Source organism: Sitodiplosis mosellana, unplaced genomic scaffold, assembly GCF_009176505.1.
Source record: "Sitodiplosis mosellana isolate CC-2019 unplaced genomic scaffold, AAFC_SMos_1.0 Smas_scaffold_3290, whole genome shotgun sequence".
Lineage (NCBI taxonomy): Eukaryota > Metazoa > Arthropoda > Insecta > Diptera > Cecidomyiidae > Sitodiplosis > Sitodiplosis mosellana.
In genome coordinates, this window is record NW_022598532.1 from 2,333 (window position 1) to 9,414 (window position 7,082).

A 7,082-nucleotide genomic window follows, 5' to 3' on the forward strand; every position below is an offset into this window, starting at 1 on the left:
AGAAATATATACATATGTTATATATAACATTCAAACAGGTTCTGAACAATAAAACTGTTTATAGATGGCGCCAAAAAAGCTTCAAACTTTTTAAGCTTTTTTAGTGCCATCTATGAGCAGAACAAATTCAAAATGGCGGAAAATTAGATGGCATGATGAATTTCAAAATGTGACGTTTTTTTTAACAAAACGTCAACGAAACAAAAAATTTCGCTTTGCAATTTTGAACGCAAACACATTTTGACATTTTCGTTTTCGATACATGATCAATTATTATTATTATTATTATTTATTAAAAGTAAAATGGATAAAGGTTTTTTTACAATATGTACATTTTTTTACAGTGGTTCATTTGACCAATCCATATGAAAACTATTTTAGGACCAAACATTTGATGCATAAGGCATATATTTTAGTATGTGTTAGTGAAGAGTTAATTATTGGTAAAATAAATTATTTTTTTATTGTAAACCTACTAATTGGAAGAAGAGAGACGCGTAAACAGGATCACATAACAAATCTCTCTAAGGCAATTAATTTTAATTTTTTTTAATTGAAATTAGGTCTTCTTGTATTTTTTGCTGTAATATTTCTAAGTTTGTTTCAAAATATATTAAGACCGCATCGTCCGCAAATAAGATTAACACACCATTGAGTTTGATATTGAAAATGCCATTTATATATATAAGAAATAAGAGTGGTCCGAGATTGCTGCCTTGAGGTAAAGCAAAAGGGTTCTCATTATCAATTCTCTCACTGTATTCATCGCCGAGGTCGACAAATTGTTGTCTCCTATTTAAGTAATTTTTTAGAAGATTGTTCATATTTCCTCTGATGCCATAATTCTCAAGTTTTTCTAACAATTTGGTGTGAGGAATAGTGTCAAAGGCTTTGCGCAAATCAATAAAAACACAGCAGGCTGCGTTATTCGGTGTTGCATCAAGTTTTGTTTGTAATAAATCGATTAACGTTGAAGCGGCTGACAAAGTGCCGGAGTTTTTTTGGAAGCCAAACTGATTGGTATGGATAATATCGAATCGGAGGAGAAAAGAATAAATGCGATCATAAATGATCGATTCGAAAATTTTCGCTAATGATGGCAAGAGGCTTATTGGGCGGTAGTTTGTGGGGAGGAGCGGGTCTCCCTCTTTGTGTATGGGAACGATGCGTGAGCATTTAAGAGAGTCAGGGAAATTGCCAAGAGCGAAGCAGTTGTTGATAAGGCGGCAGAGAATGGGAGCAAGAGCATACATGTGATACATCAATCTCACTCCATAAACAAAAAATCTGATACACTGTTCATTTGTATGTAAACGTAAAACTTGCTTTTATCATCATATTCATGCGTATATTTAAATTGTCCAAGAAATCATAAATATACGGTGTATATCCACTTAGAAGAGTGTGAGGCAATTGGAAATTCGAGAGTGTGTGGTGGATATACACCTACTTAAAACTTGTAATGATTGCGACGTTGGCTGATGAATTTACGCCGTTTCAAGACGCTTCGGAATGGTTTGCACCAACATTGACTAAATGTGCAAATCAATTTTGCTGTGAATGAGGCACATATTACCAAATTGTATATGAATTATACAAATTTTTTGCTAAAAGCATGAACCTGGCCAAAGTCCCAATCAACAAATCTATAGGTGAGATTGAAAAAGGTGTAGGTTTTTTCTTCGATTTATATTTTTTGAAAAGGCGAGTATGTTTTCTAACGATTCTGTTGGCGTTAAATCAGAGTATATTTACATGCCTTGGGTTGTCGTGGAACTGATGAGAGAAATTTTTCAAGACTTCATTTGTAATAATGAATAAATTGTAAAAAAATAAAAAAAAATACTTAAAGTTTAAGTCTTGAACATAGAAAAAGATACACAAAAACATCAAGCCAATCAGGTTTTTGAATGTACTCAGAAACGGTGTTTTTAAATGTTATTTTCAAATCGATATGAACCTTACTTGGTTCACATTACTGACCAATCGCAATATTTTGACGTTTCACATATGTCACAATTAACTATTAAACACTTGTGTTTTTATTGTGGTTCAGCTCCATTGTTTTCCATATTTTTGAAAAGCATTTTTTTTTAGATATTTTGAATTCAAAGATATGAGCGGCGGTGGAAACAGGAGAGACACAAATCTAACTGCAACAGCAGCAGTAGCAACGATAGCCGCTGGTGTTGCAGCTGGATATGCACTTTATAGAGGAGTCGAATGGTTGTTAGGTTCAAATGAATCACAGGAGAATCAACCACATCAAAATCATCCGCATCAACAAAACCAACCAAATCCATACAGAGAACAGTTGCGACTGCCCATGATCAGACGTCCTCAACCAATTACGCCTCATCGATTTTTGCGAAACCAAGTTATTCATGTGGTTAACACAGTCGAACAGTGTCAATATTCAATGAAAGAACTGAAGACGTATGCTGGAAATAACTTGATAATTTTTGAATTTTTTCCTCGTTTTTTTTTGGAATTACATAAATAATAATTTGGTTTAAATTTAAAAATTGGAATTTATTCAGGCATTGCGACGAATATAATGTGCTTGGCTTCGATTGTGAATGGAATTCAGAGCAGGAAAGCGGTCGTCAGTTGCCCTACTTCAATTGGCAAGTTCTCGTGGTCTGTGTATTGTCATTCGTTTATCGGAATTGCAACACATTCCAAAGGAACTAGAGGTGGGTAGAAAACAACTTTTGATTGAATTTTATATTCTACTTGACAAAATTTATGAATTTTGAATTGGAAGCTACAAATTTTGAATGATTCAATTTAAATTCGGAATTATTTTGAATAAACAATTTGAAATTCAATTCCTACAAACAAATTAAATGATTCCTTCTCTTTCTGCAGGCAATTCTAGAAGATGGTAGCATTATCGAATATATGGGAACAGAATTTAACCTGCTTTGATGTTTTTGTTGCGGCACACCGAGTCCAATCTAATTTAAGGCCCCATGGACTGATTTGTGTTTGAATACTTGAACTCGTCCTATCTATAAATTAGCTTTTGTGTACTTGATTTTCATGAATGAATAAATAAAAAAAACGCTGTATTTTGCAGTGATGTATCAGGTTTTATTGCAATTACTAGGTTATCATTCGAAAACATTCATTGATGATCCATCAACAGTGGTTACATTTTTAATTCAAACAGAATTTTCCATCAACGAGCAATCAACTATCAAATATTTTGGGTGCTGTTTGTGAGTGCGGAGTGAACATATCCAACTAAAATCCATTTACATGATAACAGTTTTTCTAAACTTTGAAATCGGGTTATAGTCAACGTGCAATCGCAAACTCGAAAACAGGACAATTTCGTGATTGTGTTAGACGTAAATGTTGTCACACCTATTGTGTGCTGTATATGCTTTGTGTTAGTGTGAATGCATGTTGCGTTGGCAGCACTGCCTCTCACACTCTCTGTCTCTCTTAATGTGTCAAGTTAGGAACGACTGTGTGTCATTCCATTTGTGTTCATATCGCCAAGTACACGCATTTTTTCCATTTCATACATTTATTATCGGAGATTTTGATTTTCGGCACACGGTTTCACGTTTTTCGGGTGTAAAAACAAATATAATTTGGCAAAAAAAGAAATAATAGTGCTGTGTTTCGAATAACCATTGAAATTTATGCTGTGAGGTTTTTTTTGACAAAAAGTGATTGAAAAGAACCCAATACGAAGTTGCAGCCATTTTCTGAGTATAACAACGAACCGCTTCATAACAAACATCAAAACCCTTTTTTCGTGTGCCTTTTTCGTTAAAAAAAAAGAATTGTTGCTGAAAGTGTTTGTTTTTGCAATAAAAGATACATTCTTTTGACATACACTGATGACATTGTGTGAAATTGCGTCGCAATCATTGCCGTGCATCATCTTTTGATCATTCCATTTCGTGCATTCATTTATGTGAGTTTTTTTATACTGAAAAAAAATTAAATCTGTTGTGAGATTGGAATGTGTGTGTGTTTGTTAACGTTTTTAATTTTTCATTATTAATTAAAATTTCGTCTAGCATCCATTTTCGATGCATGAAATTTCAATTTTGTTCGTTGAATAGCATCTCGTTGTCGTTCATTTCGAATTCCATGTGCGCCGTAGCTTCATTTTTTTCAATTTTTTTTTTCTGAGTGTGAGAGAGAGAGTGAATGTTCATCAAAAAGTGTGTTTTTTTTCTACCGTTCCTTCTTATTCGGTGTGCTCGTCAACGGAGCTGAGTGCGTGAGTGAGTGAAAGAGAGACAGTTAATGCGCATCAACACGTATTTTTTTTCGTTATTCTTTTTCTTCCGGTTATTCGGTGTGTGCGACGGCTCTTCTTAACTCTCCTCAGCTCGGCTCTTGTTTGGTTTTCTCTTTGAAACCGACATCCGTATACAATGCATGTTTTTGAAGTGATTTGATTTTTTTTTAAATTGGTTCTATTTCCAACGGTGTTTTTGCAACAGCAACGTTCACAACATTGAACAATAGAAACAGGAAAAAACATGCAAATTGTGAAACAACATCACAATCACCGACTGACGTTTGTATTTTTTTTTCTTGTGTCTTGTTGCTATGGTTTACACGCGTTCAGGGTGATTTACTAACGGTGAAATCTGTGTCATTTACGCTGTTCATTTCGAATAGCATTTTAGCTGTACTTCATTTTTCTCCATTTTTTTTTCGAGTAGAGTGAGTAAGTGAGAGAGTGAGTGTGTGAGAGAGTGAGAGTGTATCCATATTTTCCCTTTGCATTATTGCTGCTGTTTTCGGCTTCGACAATAAGTTGATTTATGTTTTGGAATTTTGATTTTCGAGTGCAAAACAATTATAATTTGGAAAAAAAGAAATAATAGTGAAAATAACAATTAAAATTTATACCGCCGGTTTTTTTTAATGAAAAGAGCCTAATCTTTTGTGGTAATTTTTTTTTTAATTTTCTCTTTTTTCTGAATAATTCAGAATAAAGTGAACCAAGTGAGAAGCCATGGCTGACACACGCGAAGGAGCTGGTGCCGACGGAGGAGCGATTGAAAGTAAGTTAATGAATATGTTTTTTTTTGCAAAAAAAGGAGAGGGAGAGGGAGAGAAAGAGAGAGCGCGCAGGAGAGATAGACATGGAGAAAGAAAGAAAGGAAAAAAGCACCGAATATAGAACAATGATCTACTTTTGGCATCAGCTGGTGATTAAATAAATTTCAAGATGATTTTCTCCCTCTTTCTTTTTTCTGTCACCTGAAAATTAGGGGTCAAACAAAAATCAGAGCCAACCAAAGTGCACACATACACACTCACACACACACTTACAAAATACTTGTGTCGTTGCTTTAATTCTAATGGCAAATTCGATTGCTTATCAGTGATTCATTCGTAATACTTTTAATTGTTCATGGATTACCGTCGAATGTAAATGAAATTCATTTGTGAAATGGTCCTGGTGTTGTTTTTGTTGTTATTTCCTTCGCTTCTTCTTCTTGCATTCCCAAGCGCGACTCCACACTTAGCTTCTAAATGTGACACCGTAGTAAGTGTGGGCATACGTTTTGCGAATAAGCGACAAAGAGAATGGAAACAAGTGTGCGTTTATTAGTCGCTACATTGAGAAGCATCGCATCAGGCTGCTCACTACCACACGCGCACTTGTTTCCATTCTCTTTGTCATTTATTCGTAAAACGTATGCCCACACTTACTACGGTGTCACATTTAGAAGCTAAGTTGCGCTTGGGTTGCGTTTGAAACTAAATTTTCTCGACTCGTGTCTGCAGCTCGATTTCATATTCGCTCATCTTCAAATTGTGAGCATTGTTTTTTTTTTGTTGAATCGCTTGAGTGTGAACATATGAATGCGATCGTGTTTATTTCGCGGTTTTTTTATTCTTCGTTGCTCACTGCTATTGTTGCTGTCTTGCTACCTGTTTTTGCTCTCTCTCTATTTTTTTTTTTCATTTATGTGCCAGCATGGCGAGTGTAGTAAGCAAACATCAAATAGTTTGCTTTTTTTTGTGTTTAGTTCCACGTGTAACAACGTCTTTTGAATGCAATATATATAGATATCCAATTTGGTTTCATTAAAATACATTTTATTTTGTCGAGATGCCAAAAAAAACATGTAAAAAAAAAACAAATTGTAATTCATCATTTTCTCCAGTGAATTCTGGCTCGAATATAAAATACCCATCTGAGATTCCTCAACGCCATCCGAGCCAAATCAGAGAGGAACTACAAAATGCCACCATTTCCATCCATTTTGACGAACGACAGGTGTTGCAGGCAAACCGCAAAACCTTAGCTCTCGGATTACAGAGCGAGACATTGGGCAATATTGGCAAAATCCCGCCATTGAATCTATTCGTAAAAGGTCGGTGCGCTTTCGCCACGTATGCCAATATGAAACATTCGGAAGAAATGAAGCGCGAACTTCTCCGAATTGGTTATTTACGAACATATCGCATTCGGTGCGTCCGCATATATGACCCAATGCTATCAAGGGAAATGCGGGCAAAATTCCGGCCAGTATCGCCGCCACCACCGGAAACACGAACGCAAGGAACACAGTTCCCAGAAGTGGCGGTAAAAAGTAGGTTTCCTTTTTATGCGATTTATTTTTGTTTTTGTTTTTTATTATGCTCAAGACAAGTGCTGTTTTTTTGCTCAGGATAAATTTTCGAAATTTTCCCAATGGGAGCAAAAGAATTTTTGGTCGGTATGGCTCGCTAGGCCACACCAAATTAGGCCATTCGCCACCATTTATCCGGGTCGATAGTCCCCATAGGTAGGAAAAATTGACTCTCGTATGTGGAAGATTTATCCGTGGATAAATTTATCCGCGCATTAATGCTCAAGACAAGTGCTGTTTTTTTGCTCAGGATAAATTTTCGAAATTTTCCCAATGGGAGCAGAAGGATTTTTGGTCGGTATGGCTCGCTAGGCCGCACCAAATTAGGCCATTTGCCACCATTTATCCGGGTCGATAGTCCCCATAGGTAGGAAAAATTGACTCTCGTATGTGGAAGATTTATCCGCGGATAAATTTTCGAAATTTTCCCAATGGGGCCGAAATGATTTTTGGTCGGTG

General features: G+C 35.7%; 1 long non-coding RNA gene across 1 annotated transcript; it reads left to right on the forward strand.

The window, feature by feature from the left end:
* Positions 1–1,731: 1,731 nt before the first annotated feature.
* On the forward strand, positions 1,732–2,897 carry LOC129571773 (uncharacterized). Its single transcript, XR_008688338.1, has 3 exons — positions 1,732–2,436; positions 2,541–2,696; positions 2,872–2,897. It is a non-coding gene; the product is annotated as an uncharacterized LOC129571773 (long non-coding RNA).
* Positions 2,898–7,082: the final 4,185 nt, after the last annotated feature.